The sequence below is a fragment of the Danio rerio genome, chromosome 16, assembly GCF_052040795.2.
Source record: "Danio rerio strain M-AB ecotype USA chromosome 16, GRCz13ab, whole genome shotgun sequence".
NCBI classification, from domain to species: domain Eukaryota; kingdom Metazoa; phylum Chordata; class Actinopteri; order Cypriniformes; family Danionidae; genus Danio; species Danio rerio.
Window position 1 is genome coordinate 29,640,841 of NC_141036.1, and position 21,540 is coordinate 29,662,380.

Sequence of the window (21,540 nt, forward strand, 5' to 3'; positions counted from 1 at the left end):
TCCCTGGACTTGCAGTAGAGTCCCCAAGGTGCCCCATGGCCCTCCACCTTGGGCCCTCTGACCCCAGCAAGCTACCCAGGGCTCCAACTCTCTCCCTGGACTTGCAGTATAGGCCCCAGGGTGCCCCCTGGTCCTCCACCTAAGGGCCCCTGGCCCAAGCAAGCTGCCCAGGAGTCCACCTCTCTCCCTGGACTTGCAATAGAGGCCCCAGGGTGCCCCTTGGCCCTCCACCTAGGGTCCTCTGACCCCAGAAAGCTACCCAGGGGTCCACCTTTCTCCCTGGACTTATAGTAGACGCCCTACGGTGCCCCCTGGCCCTCCCCTTAGGGGCTACTGACCCCAGCAAGCTTCCCAGTGATTCACCTCTCTCCCTGGACTTGCAGCAGAGGCCCTAGGCTGCCCTCTGGCCCTCCACCTATTGGCCTCTGACCCCAGAAAGCTACCCAGGGCTTCACCTCTCTCCCTGGACTTGCAGTAGAGGCCCCAGGGTGCCCATTGGCGCTCCGCCTAGGGGCCTCTGACCCCAGCAAGCTACCCAGGGGTCCACATCTCTCCCTGGACTTGCAGTAGACGCCCCTGGGTGCCCCCTGGCCCTCCACCTAGGGGCCTCTGACCCCAGCAAGCGACCCAGGGGTCCACATCTCTCCCTGGATTTATAGTAGAGGCCCTACGGTGCCCCCTGGCCCTCCCCCTAGGGGCCTCTGACACCAACAAGCTTCCCAGTGATTCACTTCTCTCACTGGACTTGCAGTAGAGGCCTCAGGTTGACCCTTGGCCCTCCACCTAGGGCCGTCTGACCCCAGCAAGCTGCCCAGGGGCCTGCCTATCTCCCTGAACTTGCAGTAGAGTCCCCAGGGTGCCCCATGGCCCTCCACTTAGGGCCCTTTGACCCCGGCAAGCTACCCAGGGGTCCACATCTCTCCCTGGACTTGCAGTAGAGGCCCCAGGGTGCCCCCTTGCCCTCCACCCAGGGGCTACTGACCCCAGCAAGCTACCCATGGCCCCAGCTCTCTCCCTGAACTTGCAGTAGAGGCCCCAAGGTACCCTGTGGCCCTCCACCTAGGGGCCTCTGACCCCAACAAGCTACCCAGGGGTCCACATCTTTCCCTGCACTTGCAGTAGAGGCCCCTGGGAACCCCGTGGCCCTCCACCTAGGGGCCTCTGAACCCAGCAAGCTACCCAGGGGTCCAGCTCTCTCCCTGGAATTGCAATAGAGGCCCCAGGGTGCCCCCTTGCCCTCCACCCAGGGGCTACTGACCCCAGCAAGCTACCCAGGGCTCCACCTCTCTCCCTAGACTTTAAGTAGAGGCCCTAGGCTGCCCTCTGGCCCCCCACTTAGGGGCCTCTGACCCCAGCAAGCTACCCAGGGCTCCACCTCTCTCCCTGGACTTGCAGTAGAGGCCGCAGGGTGCCCATTGGCCCTCCACCTAGGGGTCTCTGACCCCAGCAAGCTACCCAGGGGTCCACCTCTCTCCCTGGAATTTTAGTAGAGGCCCCAGGGTGCCCCCTGTCCCTCCAACTAGGGGCCTCTGACCCCAGCAAGCTACCCAGGGGTCCACATCTCTCCCTGGACTTGCAGTAGAGGCCCCAGGGTACCCCGTGGCCCTCCACCTAGGGGCCTCTGAACCCAGCAAGCTACTCAGGGGTCCAGCTCCCTCCGTGGACTTGCAATAGAGGCCCCAGGGTGCCCCTTGCCCTCCATTAAGGGCTACTGACCCCAGCAAGCTACCCAGGGCTCCACCTCTCTCCCTGGACTTGTAGTAGAGGCCCTAGGCTGCGTTCTGGCCCTCCACCTAGGGGCCTTTGACCCCAGCAAGCTACCCAGGGCTCCACCTCTCTCCCTAGACTTGCAGACTAGGCCCCAGTGTGACCCTTGGCCCTCCACCTAGGGGCTTCTGACCCCAGAAAGCTACCCAGGGGTCCACCTCTCTCCCTGGACTTGCAATAGAGGCCCCAGGGTGCCCCTTGGCCCTCCACCTAGGGGCCTCTGACCCCAGAAAGCTACCCAGGGGTCCACCTCTCTCCCTAGACTTGCAGACTAGGCCCCATGGTGACCCTTGGCCCTCCACCTAGGGGCTTCTGACCCCAGCAAGCTGCCCAGGTGCCTGCTTATCTCCCTGGACTTGCAGTAGAGTCACCAGGGTGCCCCATGGCCCTCCACCTAGGGCCCTCTGACCCCAGCAAGCTACCCAGGGGTCCACATCTCTCCCTGGACTTGCAGTATAGGCCACAGGGTGCCCCCTTGCCCTACACATAGGGGCCTCTGACCCCAGCAAGCTACCCAGGGCTCCACTTCTCTCCCTGGACTTGCAGTAGAGGCCCCAGGGTGCCCCCTTGCCCTCCACCCAGGGGCTACTGACCCCAGCAAGCTACCCAGGGCACCACCTCTCTACCTGGACTTGCAGTAGAGGCCCCAGGGTACCCCGTGGCCCTCCACCTAGGGGCCTCTGAGTCCAGCAAGCTACCCAGGGGTCCACATCTCTCCCTGGACTTGCAGTAGAGGCCCCAGGGTACCCCGTGGCCCTCCACCTAGAGGCCTCCGAACCCAGCAAGCTACCCAGGGGTCCAGCTCTCTCCCTGGACTTGCAATAGAGGCCCCAGGGTGCCCTCTTGCCCTCCACCCAAGGGCTACTGACCCCAGCAAGCTACCCAGGGCTCCACCTCTCTCCCTGGACTTGTAGTAAAGGCCCTAGGCTAGCCTCTGGCCCTCCACCTAGGGGCCTCTGACCCCAGCAAGCTACCCAGGGGTCCACCTCTCTCCCTGGACTTGCAGTAGAGGCCCCAGGGTGCTCATTGGCCCTCCAACTAGGGGTCTCTGACCCCAGCAAGCTACTGAGGGGTCCACTTCTCTCACTGGACTTGCAATAGAGGCCCCAGGGTGCCCCATGACCCTCCACCTAGGGGCCTCTGACCCCAGCAAGCTACTCAGGGGTCCACATCTCTCCCTGGACTTGCAGTAGAGGCCCCAGGGTGCCCATTGGTCCTCCACCTAGGGGTCTCTGACCCCAGCAAGCTACCGAGGGGTCCACCTCTCTCCCTGGACTTGCAGTAGAGGCCCCGGGGTGCCCATTGGCCCTCCACCTAGGGGCCTCTGACCCCAGCAAGCTACCGAGGGGTCCACCTCTCCCTGGACTTGCAGTAGACGCCCCAGGGTGCCCCTTGGCCCTCCACCTAGGAGCCTCTGACCCCAGCAAGCTACCCAGGGGTCCACATCTCTCCCTGGACTTGCAGTAGACGCCCCTGGGTGCCCCCTGGCCCTCCACCTAGGGGCCTCTGACCCCAGCAAGCTACCCAGGGCTCCACCTCTCTCCCTGGACTTGCAGTAGAGGCCCCAGGGTACCCCGTGGCCCTCCACATAGGGGCCTCTGACCCCAGCAAGCTACCCAGGGGTCCAACTTTCTCCCTGGACTTGCAATAGAGGCCCCAGGGTGCCCCCTAGCCCTCCACCTATGGGCCTCTGAATCCAGCAAGCTACCCAGGGGTCCACATCTCTCCCTGGACTTGCAGTAGAGGCCCCAGGGTACCCCGTGGCCCTCCACCTAGGGGCCTCTGAACCCAGCAAGCTACCCAGGGGTCCAGCTCCCTCCGTGGACTTGCAATAGAGGCCCCAGGGTGCCCCCTTGCCCTCCACCCAGGGGCTACTGACCCCAGCAAGCTACCCAGGGCTCCACCTCTCTCCCTGGACTTGTAGTAGAGGCCCTAGGCTGCCCTCTGGCCCTCCACCTAGGGGCCTTTGACCCCAGCAAGCTACCCAGGGCTCCACCTCTCTCCCTGGACTTGCAGTAGAGGCCCCTGGGTGCCCATTGGCCCTACACCTAGGGGTCTCTGACCCCAGCAAGCTACCGAGGGGTCCACCTCTCTCCCTGGACTTGCAGTAGACGCCCCTGGGTGACCCCTGTCCCTCCAACTAGGGGCATCTATCACCAGCAAGCTACCCAGGGGCCCACCTCTCTCCCTGGACTTGCAGTATAGGCCCCAGGGTGCCCTCTGGCCCTCCACCTAGGGGCATCTGACACCAGCAAGCTACCCAGGGGTCCACCTCTCTCCCTGGACTTGCAGTATAGGCCCCAGGGTACCCCGTGGCCCTCCACCTAGGGACCTCTGACCCCAGCAAGCTACCCAGGGGCCTACCTATCTCCCTGGACTTGCAGTAGAGTCCCCAGGGTGCCCCATGGCCCTCCACCTTGGGCCCTCTGACCCCAGCAAGCTACCCAGGGCTCCAACTCTCTCCCTGGACTTGCAGTATAGGCCCCAGGGTGCCCCCTGGTCCTCCACCTACGGGCCCCTGACCCAAGCAAGCTGCCCAGGGGTCCACCTCTCTCCCTGGACTTGCAATAGAGGCCCCAGGGTGCCCCCTGGTCCTCCACCTACGGGCCCCTGACCCAAGCAAGCTGCCCAGGGGTCCACCTCTCTCCCTAGACTTGCAGACTATGCCACAGGGTGACCCTTGTCCCTCCACCTAGGGGCCTCTGACCCCAGAAAGCTACCCAGGGGTCCACCTCTCTCCCTAGACTTGCAGACTAGGCACCAGGGTGACCCTTGGCCCTCCACCTAGGGGCCTCTGACCCCAGCAAGCTGCCCAGGGGCCTGCCTATCTCCCATGACTTGCAGTAGTGTCCCCAGGGTGCCCCATGGCCCTCCACGTAGGGCTCTCTGACCCCAAAAAGCTACCCAGGGGTCCAACTCTCTCCCTGGACTTGCAGTAGAGGCCCCAGGGTACCCCTGGCCCTCCACCCAGGGGACTCTGAACCCAGCAAGTTACCCAGGGGTCCACCTCTCTCCCTGGACTTATAGTAGAGGCCCTATGGTGACCCCTGGCCCTCTCCCTAGGGGCCTCTGACACCAGCAAACTTCCCTGTGATTCACCTCTCTCCCTGGACTTGCAGTAGAGGCCCCAGTGTACCCCGTGGCCCTCCACCTAGGGGCCTCTGACCCCAGCAAGCTACCCAGGGGTCCATATCTCTCCCTGGACTTGCAGTAGAGGCCCCAGGGTACCTCGTGGCCCTCCACCTAGGGGCCTTTGAACCCAGCAAGCTACCCAGGGGTCCAGCTCTCTCCCTGGACTTGCAATAGAGGCCCCAGGGTGCCCCCTTGCCCTCCACCCAGTGGCTACTTACCCCAGCAAGCTACCCAGGGGTCCACATCTCTCCCTGGACTTGCAGTAGAGGCCCCAGGGTGCCCATTGGCCCTCCACCTAGGGGTCTCTGACCCCAGCAAGCTACCGAGGGGTCCACCTCTCTCCCTTGACTTGCAATAGAGGCCCCAGGGTGCCCCGTGACCCTCCACCTAGGGGCCTCTGACCCCAGCAAGCTACCCAGGGGTCCACCTCTCTTCCTGGACTTGCAGTATAGGCCCCAGGGTGCCCCCTGGCCCTCCAACTAGGGGCCTCTGACCCCAGCAAAGCTACCCAGGGGTCCACCTCTCTCCTTGGACTTGCAGTATAGGCCCCAGGGTGCCCCCTGGCCCTCCACCCAGGGGCTACTGACCCCAGCAAGCTACCCAGGGCTCCACCTCTCTCCCTGGATTTGCAGTAGAGGCCCCAGGGTACCCCGTTGCCCTCCACCTAGGGGCCTCTGACCCCAGCAAGCTACCCAGGGGTCCACATCTCTCCCTGGACTTGCAGTAGAGAACCCAGGGTGCCCATTGGCCCTCCACCTAGGGGTCTCTGATCCCAGCAAGCTACCGAGGGGTCCACCTCACTCCCTGGACTTGCATTAGAGGCCCCAGGGTGCCCCGTGACCCTCCACCTAGGGGCCTCTGACCCAAGCAAGCTACCCAGGGGTCCAGCTCTCTCCCTGGGCTTGCAAAAGAGGCCCCAGGGTGCCCCCTTGCCCTCCACCCAGGGGCTACTGACCCCAGCAAGCTACCCAGGGCTCCACCTCTCTCCCTGGACTTGTAGTAAAGGCCCTAGGCTGCCCTCTGGCCCTCCACCTAGGGGTATCTGACCCCAGCAAGCTACCCAGGGCTCCACCTCTCTCCCTGGACATGCAGTAGAGAACCCAGGGTGCCCATTGGCCCTCCACCTAGGGGTCTCTGATCCCAGCAAGCTACCGAGGGGTCCACCTCACTCCCTGGACTTGCAATAGAGGCCCCAGGGTGCCCCGTGACCCTCCACCTAGGGGCCTCTGACTCCAGCAAGCTACCCAGGGCTCCACCTCTCTCCCTGGACTTGCAGTAGAGGCCCCAGGGTGCCCCATTGCCCTCCACTCAGGGGCTACTGGCCCCAGCAAGCTACCCAGGGCTCCACCTCTCTCCCTGGACTTGCAGTAGAGGCCCCAGGGTACCCCGTGGCCCTCCACCTAGGGGCCTCTGACCCCAGCAAGCTACCCAGGTGTCCAGCTGTCTCCCTGGACTTGCAATAGAGGCCCCAGGGTGCCCCCTGGCCCTCCACCTAGGGGCCTCTGAGTCCAGCAAGCAACCCAGGCGTCCACATCTCTCCCTGGACTTGCAGTAGAGGCCCCAGGGTACCCCGTGGCCCTCCACCTAGCGGCCTCTGAACCCAGCAAGTAACCCAGGGGTCCAGCTCCCTCCGTGGACTTGCAATAGAGGCCCCAGGGTGCCCCCTTGCCCTCCACTCATGGGCTACTTACCCCAGCAAGCTACAGAGGGCTCCACCTCTCTCCCTGGACTTGTAGTAGAGGCCCTAGGCTGCCCTCTGGCCCTCCACCTAGGGGCATTTGACCTCAGCAAGCTACCCAGGGCTCCACCTCTCTCCCTGGACTTGCAGTAGAGGCCCCAGGGTGCCCCCTTGCCCTCCACTCAGGGCTACTGGCCCCAGCAAGCTACCCAGGGCTCCACCTCTCTCCCTGGACTTGCAGTAGAGGCCCCAGGGTACCCCGTGGCCCTCCTTCTAGGGGCCTCTGACCCCAGCAAGCTACCCAGGGGTCCAGCTGTCTCCCTGGACTTGCAATAGAGGCCCCAGGGTGCCACCTGGCCCTCCACCTAGGGGCCTCTAAGTCCAGCAAGCAACCCAGGCGTCCACATCTCTCCCTGGACTTGCAGTAGAGGACCCAGGGTACCCAATGGCCCTCCACCTAGGGGCCTCTGAACCCAGCAAGTTACCCAGGGGTCCAGCTCCCTCCGTGGACTTGCAATAGAGGCCCCAGGGTGCCCCCTTGCCCTCCACTAAGGGGCTACTGACACCAGCAAGCTACCCAGGGCTCCACCTCTCTCCCTGGACTTGTAGTAGAGGCCCTAGGCTGCCCTCTGGCCCTCCACCTAGGGGCCTTTGACCCCAGCAAGCTACCCAGGGCTCCACCTCTCTCCCTGGACTTGCAGTAGAGGCCCCAGGGTGCCCATTGGCCCTCCACCTAGGGGTCTCTGACCCCAGCAAGCTACCGAGGGGTCCATCTCTCTCCCTGGACTTGCAGTAGACGCCCCTGGGTGACCCCTGGCCCTCCACCTAGGGGCCTCTGAGTCCAGCAAGCTACCCAGGGGTCCACATCTCTCCCTGGACTTGCAGTAGAGGCCCCAGGGTACCCCCTGGCCCTCCACCTAGGGGTCTCTGACCCCAGCAAGCTACCAAGGGGTCCACCTCTCTCCCTGGACTTAAAGTAGAGTTTCCAGGCTGCCCCCTGGCCCTCCACCTAGGGGCCTCTGAGTCCAGCAAGCTACCCAGGGGTCCACATCTCTCCCTGGACTTGCAGTAGAGGCCCCAGGGTACCCCCTGGCCCTCCAACTAGGGGCCTCTGACCCCAGCAAGCTACCCAGGGGTCCACCTCTCTCCTGGGACTTGCAGTATAGGCCCCAGGGTGCCCCCTGGCCCTCCACCTAGGGGCATCTGACCCCAGCAAGCTACCCAGGGGTCCACCTCTCTCCCTGGACTTGCAGTATAGGACCCAGGGTGCCCCCTGGCCCTCCAACTAGGGGCATCTAACAACAGCAAGCTACCCAGGGGTCCACCTCTCTCCCTGGACTTGCAGTATAGGCCCCAGGGTGCCCTCTGGCCCTCCACCTAGGGGCATCTGACCCCAGCAAGCTCCCCAGGGGCCTACCTATCTCCCTGGATTTGCAGTAGAGGCCCCAGGGTACCCCGTTGCCCTCCACCTAGGGGCCTCTGACCCCAGCAAGCTACCCAGGGGTCCACATCTCTCCCTGGACTTGCAGTAGAGAACCCAGGGTGCCCATTGGCCCTCCACCTAGGGGTCTCTGATCCCAGCAAGCTACCGAGGGGTCCACCTCACTCCCTGGACTTGCAATAGAGGCCCCAGGGTGCCCCGTGACCCTCCACCTAGGGGCCTCTGACCCAAGCAAGCTACCCAGGGGTCCAGCTCTCTCCCTGGGCTTGCAAAAGAGGCCCCAGGGTGCCCCCTTGCCCTCCACCCAGGGGCTACTGACCCCAGCAAGCTACCCAGGGCTCCACCTCTCTCCCTGGACTTGTAGTAAAGGCCCTAGGCTGCCCTCTGGCCCTCCACCTAGGGGCATCTGACCCCAGCAAGCTACCCAGGGCTCCACCTCTCTCCCTGGACATGCAGTAGAGAACCCAGGGTGCCCATTGGCCCTCCACCTAGGGGTCTCTGATCCCAGCAAGCTACCGAGGGGTCCACCTCACTCCCTGGACTTGCATTAGAGGCCCCAGGGTGCCCCGTGACCCTCCACCTAGGGGCCTCTGACCCAAGCAAGCTACCCAGGGGTCCAGCTCTCTCCCTGGGCTTGCAAAAGAGGCCCCAGGGTGCCCCCTTGCCCTCCACCCAGGGGCTACTGACCCCAGCAAGCTACCCAGGGCTCCACCTCTCTCCCTGGACTTGTAGTAAAGGCCCTAGGCTGCCCTCTGGCCCTCCACCTAGGGGCATCTGACCCCAGCAAGCTACCCAGGGCTCCACCTCTCTCCCTGGACATGCAGTAGAGGCCCCAGGTTGACCCTTGGCCCTCCACCTAGGGCCCTTTGACCCCAGCAAGCTACCCAGGGGTCCACCTCTCTCCCTGGACTTGCAGTATAGGCCACAGGGTGCCCCCTTGCCCTCCACCTAGGGGCCTCTGACTCCAGCAAGCTACCCAGGGCTCCACCTCTCTCCCTGGACTTGCAGTAGAGGCCCCAGGGTGCCCCCTTGCCCTCCACTCAGGGGCTACTGGCCCCAGCAAGCTACCCAGGGCTCCACCTCTCTCCCTGGACTTGCAGTAGAGGCCCCAGGGTACCCCGTGGCCCTCCACCTAGGGGCCTCTGACCCCAGCAAGCTACCCAGGTGTCCAGCTGTCTCCCTGGACTTGCAATAGAGGCCCCAGGGTGCCCCCTGGCCCTCCACCTAGGGGCCTCTGAGTCCAGCAAGCAACCCAGGCGTCCACATCTCTCCCTGGACTTGCAGTAGAGGCCCCAGGGTACCCCGTGGCCCTCCACCTAGCGGCCTCTGAACCCAGCAAGTAACCCAGGGGTCCAGCTCCCTCCGTGGACTTGCAATAGAGGCCCCAGGGTGCCCCCTTGCCCTCCACTCATGGGCTACTTACCCCAGCAAGCTACCCAGGGCTCCACCTCTCTCCCTGGACTTGTAGTAGAGGCCCTAGGCTGCCCTCTGGCCCTCCACCTAGGGGCATTTGACCTCAGCAAGCTACCCAGGGCTCCACCTCTCTCCCTGGACTTGCAGTAGAGGCCCCAGGGTGCCCCCTTGCCCTCCACTCAGGGGCTACTGGCCCCAGCAAGCTACCCAGGGCTCCACCTCTCTCCCTGGACTTGCAGTAGAGGCCCCAGGGTACCCCGTGGCCCTCCTTCTAGGGGCCTCTGACCCCAGCAAGCTACCCAGGGGTCCAGCTGTCTCCCTGGACTTGCAATAGAGGCCCCAGGGTGCCCCCTGGCCCTCCACCTAGGGGCCTCTAAGTCCAGCAAGCAACCCAGGCGTCCACATCTCTCCCTGGACTTGCAGTAGAGGACCCAGGGTACCCAATGGCCCTCCACCTAGGGGCCTCTGAACCCAGCAAGTTACCCAGGGGTCCAGCTCCCTCCGTGGACTTGCAATAGATGCCCCAGGGTGCCCCCTTGCCCTCCACTAAGGGGCTACTGACCCCAGCAAGCTACCCAGGGCTCCACCTCTCTCCCTGGACTTGTAGTAGAGGCCCTAGGCTGCCCTCTGGCCCTCCACCTAGGGGCCTTTGACCCCAGCAAGCTACCCAGGGCTCCACCTCTCTCCCTGGACTTGCAGTAGAGGCCCCAGGGTGCCCATTGGCCCTCCACCTAGGGGTCTCTGACCCCAGCAAGCTACCGAGGGGTCCAACTCTCTCCCTGGACTTGCAGTAGACGCCCCTGGGTGACCCCTGGCCCTCCACCTAGGGGCCTCTGAGTCCAGCAAGCTACCCAGGGGTCCACATCTCTCCCTGGACTTGCAGTAGAGGCCCCAGGGTACCCCCTGGCCCTCCAACTAGGGGTCTCTGACCCCAGCAAGCTACCAAGGGGTCCACCTCTCTCCCTGGACTTAAAGTAGAGTTTCCAGGCTGCCCCCTGGCCCTCCACCTAGGGGCCTCTGAGTCCAGCAAAATACCCAGGGGTCCACATCTCTCCCTGGACTTGCAGTAGAGGCCCCAGGGTACCCCCTAGCCCTCCAACTAGGGGCCTCTGACCCCAGCAAGCTACCCAGGGGTCCACCTCTCTCCTTGGACTTGCAGTATAGGCCCCAGGGTGCCCCCTGGCCCTCCACCTAGGGGCATCTGACCCCAGCAAGCTACCCAGGGGTCCACCTCTCTCCCTGGACTTGCAGTATAGGACCCAGGGTGCCCCCTGGCCCTCCAACTAGGGGCATCTAACAACAGCAAGCTACCCAGGGGTCCACCTCTCTCCCTGGACTTGCAGTATAGGCCCCAGGGTGCCCTCTGGCCCTCCACCTAGGGGCATCTGACCCCAGCAAGCTCCCCAGGGGCCTACCTATCTCCCTGGACTTGCAGTAGAGTCCCCAGGGTGCCCCATGGCCCTCCACCTAGGGCCCTCTGACCCCAGCAAGCTACCCAGGGCTCCAACTCTCTCCCTGGACTAGCAGTATAGGCCCCAGGGTACCCCTTGGCCCTCCACCTAGGGGCCTCTGACCCCAGAAAGCTACCCAGGGGTCCACCTCTCTCCCTACACTTGCAGACTAGGCCCCAGGGTGACCCTTGGCCCTCCACCTAGGGGCCTCTGACCCCAGCAAGCTGCCCTGGGGCCTGCCTATCTCCCTAGACTTGCAGTAGTTTCCCCAGGGTGCCCCATGGCCCTTCACCTAGGGGCCTCTGACCCCTGCAAGCTACCCAGGGGTCCACCTCTCTTCCTGGACTTGCAGTATAGGTCCCAGGGTGCCCCCTGGCCCTCCACCTGGGGCCTCTGACCCCAGCAAGCTACCCAGGGCTCCACCTCTCTCCCTGGACATGCAGTAGAGTCCCCAGGTTGACCCTTGGCCCTCCACCTAGGGCCCTTTGACCCCAGCAAGCTACCCAGGGGTCCACCTCTCTCCCTGGACTTGCAGTATAGGCCACAGGGTGCCCCCTTGCCCTCCACCTAGGGGCCTCTGACCCCAGAAAGCTAGCCAGGGCTCCACCTCTCTCCCTGGACTTGCAGTAGAGGCCCCAGGGTGCCCCCTTGCCCTCCACTCAGGGGCTACTGGCCCCAGCAAGCTACCCAGGGCTCCACCTCTCTCCCTGGACTTGCAGTAGAGGCCCCAGGGTACCCCGTGGCCCTCCACCTAGGGGCCTCTGACCCCAGCAAGCTACCCAGGTGTCCAGCTGTCTCCCTGGACTTGCAATAGAGGCCCCAGGGTGCCCCCTGGCCCTCCACCTAGGGGCCTCTGAGTCCAGCAAGCAACCCAGGCGTCCACATCTCTCCCTGGACTTGCAGTAGAGGCCCCAGGGTACCACGTGGCCCTCCACCTAGCGGCCTCTGAACCCAGCAAGTAACCCAGGGGTCCAGCTCCCTCCGTGGACTTGCAATAGAGGCCCCAGGGTGCCCCCTTGCCCTCCACTCATGGGCTACTTACCCCAGCAAGCTACCCAGGGCTCCACCTCTCTCCCTGGACTTGTAGTAGAGGCCCTAGGCTGCCCTCTGGCCCTCCACCTAGGGGCATTTGACCTCAGCAAGCTACCCAGGGCTCCACCTCTCTCCCTGGACTTGCAGTAGAGGCCCCAGGGTGCCCCCTTGCCCTCCACTCAGGGGCTACTGGCCCCAGCAAGCTACCCAGGGCTCCACCTCTCTCCCTGGACTTGCAGTAGAGGCCCCAGGGTACCCCGTGGCCCTCCTTCTAGGGGCCTCTGACCCCAGCAAGCTACCCAGGGGTCCAGCTGTCTCCCTGGACTTGCAATAGAGGCCCCAGGGTGCCCCCTGGCCCTCCACCTAGGGGCCTCTAAGTCCAGCAAGCAACCCAGGCGTCCAAATCTCTCCCTGGACTTGCAGTAGAGGACCCAGGGTACCCAATGGCCCTCCACCTAGGGGCCTCTGAACCCAGCAAGTTACCCAGGGGTCCAGCTCCCTCCGTGGACTTGCAATAGAGGCCCCAGGGTGCCCCCTTGCCCTCCACTAAGGGGCTACTGACCCCAGCAAGCTACCCAGGGCTCCACCTCTCTCCCTGGACTTGTAGTAGAGGCCCTAGGCTGCCCTCTGGCCCTCCACCTAGGGGCCTTTGACCCCAGCAAGCTACCCAGGGCTCCACCTCTCTCCCTGGACTTGCAGTAGAGGCCCCAGGGTGCCCATTGGCCCTCCACCTAGGCGTCTCTGACCCCAGCAAGCTACCGAGGGGTCCAACTCTCTCCCTGGACTTGCAGTAGACGCCCCTGGGTGACCCCTGGCCCTCCACCTAGGGGCCTCTGAGTCCAGCAAGCTACCCAGGGGTCCACATCTCTCCCTGGACTTGCAGTAGAGGCCCCAGGGTACCCCCTGGCCCTCCAACTAGGGGTCTCTGACCCCAGCAAGCTACCAAGGGGTCCACCTCTCTCCCTGGACTTATAGTAGAGTTTCCAGGCTGCCCCCTGGCCCTCCACCTAGGGGCCTCTGAGTACAGCAAGCTACCCAGGGGTCCACATCTCTCCCTGGACTTGCAGTAGAGGCCCCAGGGTACCCCCTGGCCCTCCAACTAGGGGCCTCTGACCCCAGCAAGCTACCCAGGGGTCCACCTCTCTCCTTGGACTTGCAGTATAGGCCCCAGGGTGCCCCCTGGCCCTCCACCTAGGGGCATCTGACCCCAGCAAGCTACCCAGGGGTCCACCTCTCTCCCTGGACTTGCAGTATAGGACCCAGGGTGCCCCCTGGCCCTCCAACTAGGGGCATCTAACAACAGCAAGCTACCCAGGGGTCCACCTCTCTCCCTGGACTTGCAGTATAGGCCCCAGGGTGCCCTCTGGCCCTCCACCTAGGGGCATCTGACCCCAGCAAGCTCCCCAGGGGCCTACCTATCTCCCTGGACTTGCAGTAGAGTCCCCAGGGTGCCCCATGGCCCTCCACCTAGGGCCCTCTGACCCCAGCAAGCTACCCAGGGCTCCAACTCTCTCCCTGGACTAGCAGTATAGGCCCCAGGGTGCCCCCTGGTCCTCCACCTAGAGGCCCCTGACCCAAGCAAGCTGCCCAGAGGTCCACCTCTCTCCCTGGACTTGCAATAGAGGCCCCAGGGTGCCCCTTGGCCCTCCACCTAGGGGCCTCTGACCCCAGAAAGCTACCCAGGGGTCCACCTCTCTCCCTACACTTGCAGACTAGGCCCCAGGGTGACCCTTGGCCCTCCACCTAGGGGCCTCTGACCCCAGCAAGCTGCCCTGGGGCCTGCCTATCTCCCTGGACTTGCAGTAGTTTCCCCAGGGTGCCCAATGGCCCTTCACCTAGGGGCCTCTGACCCCAGCAAGCTACCCAGGGGTCCACCTCTCTTCCTGGACTTGCAGTATAGGTCCCAGGGTGCCCCCTGGCCCTCCACCTGGGGCCTCTGACCCCAGCAAGCTACCCAGGGCTCCACCTCTCTCCCTGGACATGCAGTAGAGTCCCCAGGTTGACCCTTGGCCCTCCACCTAGGGCCCTTTGACCCCAGCAAGCTACCCAGGGGTCCACCTCTCTCCCTGGACTTGCAGTATAGGCCACAGGGTGCCCCCTTGCCCTCCACCTAGGGGCCTCTGACCCCAGAAAGCTAGCCAGGGCTCCACCTCTCTCCCTGGACTTGCAGTAGAGGCCCCAGGGTGCCCCCTTGCCCTCCACCCAGGGGCTACTGGCCCCAGCAAGCTACCCAGGGCTCCACCTCTCTCCCTGGACTTGCAGTAGAGGCCCCTAGGGTACCCCGTGGCCCTCCACCTAGGGGCCTCTGACCCCAGCAAGCTACCCAGGGGTCCAGCTTTCTTCCTGGACTTGCAATAGAGGCCCCAGGGTGCCCCCTGGCCCTCCACCTAGGGGCCTCTGAGTCCAGCAAGCTACCCAGGGGTCCACATCTCTCCCTGAACTTGAAGTAGAGGCCCTAGGGTACCCCGTGGCCCTTCACCTAGGGGCCTCTGAACCCAGCAAGCTACTCAGGGGTCCAGCTCCCTCCGTGGACTTGCAATAGAGGCCCCAGTGTGCCCCTTGCCCTCCATCGGGGGCTACTGACCCCAGCAAGCTACCCAGGGCTCCACCTCTCTCCCTGGACTTGTAGTAGAGGCCCTAGGCTGCCCTCTGGCCCTCCACCTAGGGGCCTTTGACCCCAGCAAGCTACCCAGGGCTCCACCTCTCTCCCTGGACTTGCAGTAGAGGCCCCAGGGTGCCCATTGGCCCTCCACCTAGGGGTCTCTGACCCCAGCAAGCTACCGAGGGGTCCACCTCTCTCCCTGGACTTGCAGTAGACGCCCCTGGGTGACCCCTGGCCCTCCACCTAGGGGCCTCTGACCCCAGCAAGCTACCCAGGGGTCCACCTCTCTCCCTGGACTTATAGTAGAGTTTCCAGGGTCCCCCCTGGCCCTCCACCTAGGGGCCTCTGAGTCCAGCAAGCTACCCAGGGGTCCACATCTCTCCCTGGACTTGCAGTAGAGGCCCCAGGGTACCCCCTGGCCCTCCAACTAGGGGCCTCTGACCCCAGCAAGCTACCCAGGCGTCCACCTCTCTCCCTGGACTTGCAGTATAGGCACCAGGGTGCCCCCTGGCCCTCCACCTAGGGGCATCTGACCCCAGCAAGCTACCCAGGGGTCCACATCTCTCCCTGGACTTGCAGTAGAGGCCCCAGGGTGCCCATTGGCCCTCCACCTAGGGGTCTCTGACCCCAGCAAGCTACCGAGGGGTCCACCTCTCTCCCTTGACTTGCAATAAAGGCCCCAGGGTGCCCCGTGACCCTCCACCTAGGGGCCTCTGACTCCAGCAAGCTACCCAGGGGTCCACCTCTCTTCCTGGACTTGCAGTATAGGCCCCAGGGTGCCCCCTGGCCCTCCAACTAGGGGCCTCTGACCCCAGCAAAGCTACCCAGGGGTCCATATCTCTCCCTGGACTTGCAGTATAGGCCCCAGGGTGCCCCCTGGCCCTCCACCCAGGGGCTACTGACCCCAGCAAGCTACCCAGGGCTCCACCTCTCTCCCTGGATTTGCAGTAGAGGCCCCAGGGTACCCCGTTGCCCTCCACCTAGGGGCCTCTGACCCCAGCAAGCTACCCAGGGGTCCACATCTCTCCCTGGACTTGCAGTAGAGAACCCAGGGTGCCCATTGGCCCTCCACCTAGGGGTCTCTGATCCCAGCAAGCTACCGAGGGGTCCACCTCACTCCCTGGACTTGCAATAGAGGCCCCAGGGTGCCCCGTGACCCTCCACCTAGGGGCCTCTGACCCAAGCAAGCTACCCAGGGGTCCAGCTCTCTCCCTGGGCTTGCAATAGAGGCCCCAGGGTGCCCCCTAGCCCTCCACCCAGGGGCTACTGACCCCAGCAAGCTACCCAGGGCTCCACCTCTCTCCCTGGACTTGTAGTAAAGGCCCTAGGCTGCCCTCTGGCCCTCCACCTAGGGGCATCTGACCCCAGCAAGCTACCCAGGGCTCCACCTCTCTCCCTGGACATGCAGTAGAGGCCCCAGGTTGACCCTTGGCCCTCCACCTAGGGCCCTTTGACCCCAGCAAGCTACCCAGGGGTCCACCTCTCTCCCTGGACTTGCAGTATAGGCCACAGGGTGCCCCCTTGCCCTCCACCTAGGGGCCTCTGACTCCAGCAAGCTACCCAGGGCTCCACCTCTCTCCCTGGACTTGCAGTAGAGGCCCCAGGGTGCCCCCTTGCCATCCACTCAGGGGCTACTGGCCCCAGCAAGCTACCCAGGGCTCCACCTCTCTCCCTGGACTTGCAGTAGAGGCCCCAGGGTACCCCGTGGCCCTCCACCTAGGGGCCTCTGACCCCAGCAAGCTACCCAGGTGTCCAGCTGTCTCCCTGGACTTGCAATAGAGGCCCCAGGGTGCCCCCTGGCCCTCCACCTAGGGGCCTCTGAGTCCAGCAAGCAACCCAGGCGTCCACATCTCTCCCTGGACTTGCAGTAGAGGCCCCAGGGTACCCCTTGGCCCTCCACCTAGGGGCCTCTGAACCCAGCAAGTAACCCAGGGGTCCAGCTCCCTCCGTGGACTTGCAATAGAGGCCCCAGGGTGCCCCCTTGCCCTCCACTCATGGGCTTCTGACCCCAGCAAGCTACCCAGGGCTCCACCTCTCTCCCTGGACTTGTAGTAGAGGCCCTAGGCTGCCCTCTGGCCCTCCACCTAGGGGCATTTGACCCCAGCAAGCTACCCAGGGCTCCACATCTCTCCCTGGACTTGCAGTAGAGGCCCCAGGGTGCCCATTGGCCCTCCACCTAGGGGTCTCTGACCCCAGCAAGCTACCGAGGGGTCCACCTCTCTCCCTGGACTTGCAGTAGACGCCCCTGGGTGACCCCTGGCCCTCCACCTAGGAGCCTCTGACCCCAGCAAGCTACCCAGGGGTCCACCTCTCTCCCTGGACTTATAGTAGAGTTTCCAGGGTGCCCCCTGGCCCTCCACCTAGGGGCCTCTGAGTCCCTTAAGCTACCCAGGGGTCCACATCTCTCCCTGGACTTGCAGTAGAGGCCCCAGGGTACCCCCTGGCCCTCCAACTAGGGGCATCTGACCCCAGCAAGCTACCCAGGGGTCCACCTCTCTCCCTGGACTTGCAGTATAGGACCCAGGGTGCCCCCTGGCCCTCCAACTAGGGGCATCTAACACCAGCAAGCTACCCAGGGGTCCACCTCTCTCCTTGGACTTGCAGTATAGGCCCCAGGGTGCCCCCTGGCCCTCCAACCAGGGGCTACTGACCCCAGCAAGCTACCCAGGGCTCCACCTCTCTCCCTGGATTTGCAGTAGAGGCCCCAGGGTACCCCGTGGCCCTCCACCTAGGGGCCTCTGACCCCAGCAAGCTACCCAGGGGTCCACATCTCTCCCTGGACTTGCAGTAGAGAACCCAGGGTGCCCATTGGCCCTCCACCTAGAGGTCTCTGATCCCAGCAAGCTACCGAGGGGTCCACCTCTCTCCCTGGACTTGCAATAGAGGCCCCAGGGTGCCCCGTGACCCTCCACCTAGGGGCCCCTGACCCAAGCAAGCTGCCCAGAGGTCCACCTCTCTCCCTGGACTTGCAATAGAGGCCCCAGGGTGCCCCCTGGCCCTCCCCCTAGGGGCCTCTGACACCAGCAAGCTTCCCAGTGGTCCACCTCTCTCCCTAGACTTGCAATAGAGGCCCCAGGGTGCCCCCTGGCCCTCCCCCTAGGGGCCTCTGACACCAGCAAGCTTCCCAGTGGTCCACCTCTCTCCCTAGACTTGCATTAGAGGCCCCAGGGTGACCCTTGGCCCTCCACCTAGGGACCTCTGACCCCAGCAAGCTACCCAGGGGCCTTCCTATCTCCCTGGACTTGCAGTAGAGTCCCCAGGGTGCCCCATGGCCCTCCACCTTGGGCCCTCTGACCCCAGCAAGCTACCCAGGGCTCCAACTCTCTCCCTGGACTAGCAGTATAGGCCCCAGGGTGCCCCCTGGTCCTCCACCAGGGGTCCCTGACCCAAGCAAGCTGCCCAGAGGTCCACCTCTCTCCCTGGACTTTAATAGAGGCCCCAGGGTGCCCCCTGGCCCTCCCCCTAGGGGCCTCTGACACCAGCAAGCTTCCCAGTGGTCCACCTCTATCCCTAGACTTGCAGTAGAGGCCCCAGGGTGACCCTTGGCCCTCCACCTAGGGACCTCTGATCCCAGCAAGCTCCCCAGGGGCCTACCTATCTCCATGGACTTGCTGTAGAGTCCCCAGTGTGCCCCATGGCCCTCCACCTTGGGCCCTCTGACCCCAGCAAGCTACCCAGGGCTCCAACTCTCTCCCTGGACTTGCAGTATACGCCCCAGGGTGCCCCCTGGTCCTCCAACCAGGTGCCCCTGACCCAAGCAAGCTGCCCAGGGGTCCACCTCTCTCCCTGGACTTGCAATAGAGGCCCCAGGGTGCCCCTGGGCCCTCCACCTAGGGGCCTCTGACCCCAGAAAGCTACCCAGGGGTCTACCTCTCTCAGTAGACTTGCAGACTAGGCCCCAGGGTGACCCTAGACTTGCAGTAGAGGCCCCAGGGTGACCCTTGGCCCTCTACCTAGGGACCTCTGACCCCAGCAAGCTACCCAGGGGCCTACCTATCTCCCTGGACTTGCAGTAGAGTCCTCAGGGTGCCCCATGGCCCACCACCTTGGGCCCTCTGACCCCAGCAAGCTACCCAGGGCTCCAACTCTCTCCCTGGACTTGCAGTATAGGCCCCAGGACACCCCGTGGCCCTCCACCCAGGGGCCTCTGAACCCAGCAAGCTACCCAGGGGTCCACATCTCTCCCTAGACTTGCAGACTAGGCCCCAGGGTGACCCTTGGCCCTCCACCTAGGGGCCTCTGACCCCAGCAAGCTGCCCAGGGGCCTGCCTATCTCCCTGGAATTGCAGTAGTGTCCCCAGGGTGCCCCATGGCCCTCCACGTAGGGCCCTCTGACCCCAGCAAGCTACCCAGGGGTCCAACTCTCTCCCTGTACTTGCAGTAGAGGCCCCAGGGCACCCCGTGGCCCTCCACCCAGGGGCCTCTGAACCCAGCAAGCTAACCAGGGGTCCACCTCTCTCCCTGGACTTATAGTAGAGGCCCTACGGTGCCCCCTGGCCCTCCCCTTAGGGGCTACTGACCCCAGCAAGCTTCCCAGTGATTCACATCTCTCCCTGGACTTGCAGTAGAGGCCCTAGGCTGCCCTCTGGCCCTCCACCTCTTGGCCTCTGACCCCAGCAAGCTACCCAGGGCTTCACCTCTCTCCCTGGTCTTGCAGTAGAGGCCCCAGGGTGCCCATTGGCCCTCCACCTAGGGGCCTCTGACCCCAGCAATCTACCGAGGGGTCCACCTCTCTCCCTGGACTTGCAGTAGAGGCCACAGGGTGCCCCTTGGCCCTCCACCTAGGGGCCTCTGACCCCAGCAAGCTACCCAGGGGTCCACATCTCTCCCTGGACTTGCAGTAGACGCCCCTGGGTGCCCCCTGGTCCTCCACCTAGGGGCCCCTGACCCAAGCAAGCTGCCCAGGGGTCCACCTCTCTCCCTGGACTTGCAATAGAGGCCACAGGGTGCCCCTTGGCCCTCCACCTAGGGGCCTCTGACCCCAAAAAGCTACCCAGGGGTCCACTTCTCTCCCTAGACTTGCAGACTAGGCCCCAGGGTGACCCTTGGCCCTCCACCTAGGGGCCTCTGACCCCAGCAAGCTACCCAGGGGCCTACCTATCTCCCTGGACTTGCAGTAGAGTCCCCAGGGTGCCCCATGGCCCTCCACCTAGGGCCCTCTGACCCCAGCAAGCTACCCAGGGCTCCAACTCTCTCCCTGGACTAGCAGTATAGGCCCCAGGGTGCCCCCTGGTCCTCCACCAGGGGCCCCTGACCCAAGCAAGCTGCCCAGAGGTCCACCTCTCTCCCTGGACTTGTAATAGAGGCCCCAGGGTGCCCCCTGGCCCTCCCCCTAGGGGCCTCTGACACCAGCAAGCTTCCCAGTGGTCCACCTCTCTCCCTAGACTTGCAGTAGAGGCCACAGGGTGACCCTTGGCCCTCCACCTAGGGACCTCTGATCCCAGCAAGCTACCCAGGGGCCTACCTATCTCCATGGACTTGCAGTAGAGGCCACAGGGTGCCCCATGGCCCTCCACCTTGGAACCTCTGATTCCCAAAAAGCTACCCAGGGCTCCAACTCTCTCCCTGGACTTGCAGTATAGGCCCCAGGGTGCCCCTTCGTCCTCCACCTAGGGGCCCCTGACCCAAGCAAGCTGCCCAGGGGTCCACCTCTCTCCCTGGACTTGCAATAGAGGCCCCAGGGTGCCCCTTGGCCCTCCACCTAGGGGCCTCTGACCCCAGAAAGCTACCCAGGGGTCCACCTCTCTCCCTAGACTTGCAGACTAGGCACCAGGGTGACCCTTGGCCCTCCACCTAGGGGCCTCTGACCCCAGCAAGCTGCCCAGGGGCCTGCCTATCTCCCTGGACTTGCAGTAGTGTCCCCAGGGTGCCCCATGGCCCTCCACGTAGGGCTCTCTGACCCCAGCAAGCTACCCAGGGGTCCAACTCTCTCCCTGGACTTGCAGTAGAGGCCCCAGGGTACCCCTGGCCCTCCACCCAGGGGACTCTGAACCCAGCAAGTTACCCAGGGGTCCACCTCTCTCCCTGGACTTATAGTAGAGGCCCTATGGTGACCCCTGGCCCTCTCCCTAGGGGCCTCTGACACCAGCAAACTTCCCTGTGATTCACCTCTCTCCCTGGACTTGCAGTAGAGGCTACAGGGTACCCCGTGGCCCTCCACCTAGGGGCCTCTGACCCCAGCAAGCTACCCAGGGGTCCATATCTCTCCCTGGACTTGCAGTAGAGGCCCCAGGGTACCTCGTGGCCCTCCACCTAGGGGCCTTTGAACCCAGCAAGCTACCCAGGGGTCCAGCTCTCTCCCTGGACTTGCAATAGAGGCCCCAGGGTGCCCCCTTGCCCTCCACCCAGTGGCTACTTACCCCAGCAAGCTACCCAGGGGTCCACATCTCTCCCTGGACTTGCAGTAGAGGCCCCAGGGTGCCCATTGGCCCTCCACCTAGGGGTCTCTGACCCCAGCAAGCTACCGAGGGGTCCACCTCTCTCCCTTGACTTGCAATAGAGGCCCCAGGGTGCCCCGTGACCCTCCACCTAGGGGCCTCTGACCCCAGCAAGCTACCCAGGGGTCCACCTCTCTTCCTGGACTTGCAGTATAGGCCCCAGGGTGCCCCCTGGCCCTCCAACTAGGGGCCTCTGACCCCAGCAAGCTACCCAGGGGTCCACATCTCTCCCTGGACTTGCAGTAGAGAACCCAGGGTGCCCATTGGCCCTCCACCTAGGGGTCTCTGATCCCAGCAAGCTACCGAGGGGTCCACCTCAGTCCCTGGACTTGCAATAGAGGCCCCAGGGTGCCCCGTGACCCTCCACCTAGGGGCCTCTGACCCAATCAAGCTACCCAGGGGTCCAGCTCTCTCCCTGGGCTTGCAAAAGAGGCCCCAGGGTGCCCCCTTGCCCTCCACCCAGGGGCTACTGACCCCAGCAAGCTACCCAGGGCTCCACCTCTCTCCCTGGACTTGTAGTAAAGGCCCTAGGCTGCCCTCTGGCCCTCCACCTAGGGGCATCTGACCCCAGCAAGCTACCCAGGGCT